The sequence below is a fragment of the Triticum dicoccoides genome, chromosome 1B, assembly GCF_002162155.2.
Source record: "Triticum dicoccoides isolate Atlit2015 ecotype Zavitan chromosome 1B, WEW_v2.0, whole genome shotgun sequence".
In the NCBI taxonomy this organism is placed as follows: Eukaryota; Viridiplantae; Streptophyta; class Magnoliopsida; order Poales; family Poaceae; genus Triticum; species Triticum dicoccoides.
Window position 1 is genome coordinate 692006602 of NC_041381.1, and position 1695 is coordinate 692008296.

Here is a 1695-nt window from a genome sequence, read left to right on the forward strand (position 1 = left end):
TGAAGACCAAATGCTTGTGATAGTTTGAAAAATAACATATTTAAATTGTGCATCTGAACGCAGAAAAAATACATTGATTAGTACCGCCTTTCAGCCAAAACGCAGTACTGCTACAGAGAAGTACATGTAAAAAATCCATTGATCATCAATGATCTTTTTGTATAGAATCTAAATCGTCAATAGGAATCTACCACTGATTTAAGAACCGGCGAAGACTCCTATTGCAGCCACAGATCCTACACATAGAGTTCAATGAAGACCAAATGCTTGTGATAGTTTGAGAAATAACATACTTAAGGTGGTCAAATTCTTGTTAGGGGAGCGAGGTGGGACTAAAAATAGCGCCCGCCATAACCTCTTTAGTACCGCTTCGTGCCACGAACCGGTACTAAAGGTGCTGGCCGGGCACAAGCATCTTTAGTACCGGTTCGTGGCACGAACCGGTACTAAAGATTCGCAATGAACCGGTACTAAAGGTCACCTCCCACCAAGTCATTTGAACCGGCACTAATGGACGCATTAGTGCCGGTTCATATGCAAACCGGTACTAATGTTTCTCATATTTGACCCTTTTTCTACTAGTGTGATCTATCTCTTCTTCTCTCCCTCATAGCGTTATCCCCTGTATCTTCTGTAACGATATCTCGATCGATCTCTCCACAACTTGTATGCCAAGGCTTGTGCCCAATATATTCCAATGTGGCCCGAGACAAAGGGTTCAATGCTTCCAACATATTTTACATGGTAGTCAGAGCCTCTTCCTCATAGATCATAGATCGCATCTAGCTACCTCCCAAAACTATATCTATCTTCCTCCTGCGACCGAGATCATGTCGACCACCGCTGCCGCATCATTGTCTAGCACGTCCGGCGCGCTCACCACCTCGTCATCCTCTGCCTTCGCTTCGTCTTCCTCCACCTCCACCACCGCTGGGTCTCTCGGATCGCCACCACAGGAGAAGTTCACGAGGGGAAACTTCCTGCTATGGAAGGCCATTGTGCTGCCTCAGATCAAAGGCGCTCAGATGGAACACCACCTCGACGGGACGAGCCCGCCACCGCCGGCCACGCTCACCGTGACCAAGGACGGCAAGGAAGAACAAGTCTTCAACTACGCCCGATCCCTCTGGTACGCCCAACAGCAACAACTTCAAGGGTATTTGATGGGATCTCTTTCCCATGATATCCTCGCTCAGGTCGCGACACTACAGACGCCGGCCGAAGTTTGGAGCACCATCCATGCCATGTTCACTGCCCAGAGTCAAGCCCAAGCCATCAACACCCGCATCGAGCTGACCAACCTGAAAAAAGGTAACATGACCATGGCTGACTATCTTGGCAGGATAAAGAGCCTTACTGATGAAGTCGCGTGCACTCTCGCGGCTCTCTCCAATCCGGAAATCGTCTCCAAGATCCTCGCTGGTTTAGACATGGAGTACAATCCGTTAGTTTCTGCACTCGCCGCTCGTGTGGAACCCATCACCGTCGAGGAGTTGTACAATCAGCTCCTCAGTTTTGATTCCCGCCTCACCCTCCTTCATGGTGGCGATCTTCGGCAGTCGTCCACTAACTCCGCGTCCCGTGGACGCGGCCGTGGGCGCGGTCACCAGGGGCAGAATCATGGCGGTGGCCGCGGACACGGTACCCCTCAAGGCGACGACGCTCGCTTTGATGGTGCCTACGGCTACACCAACG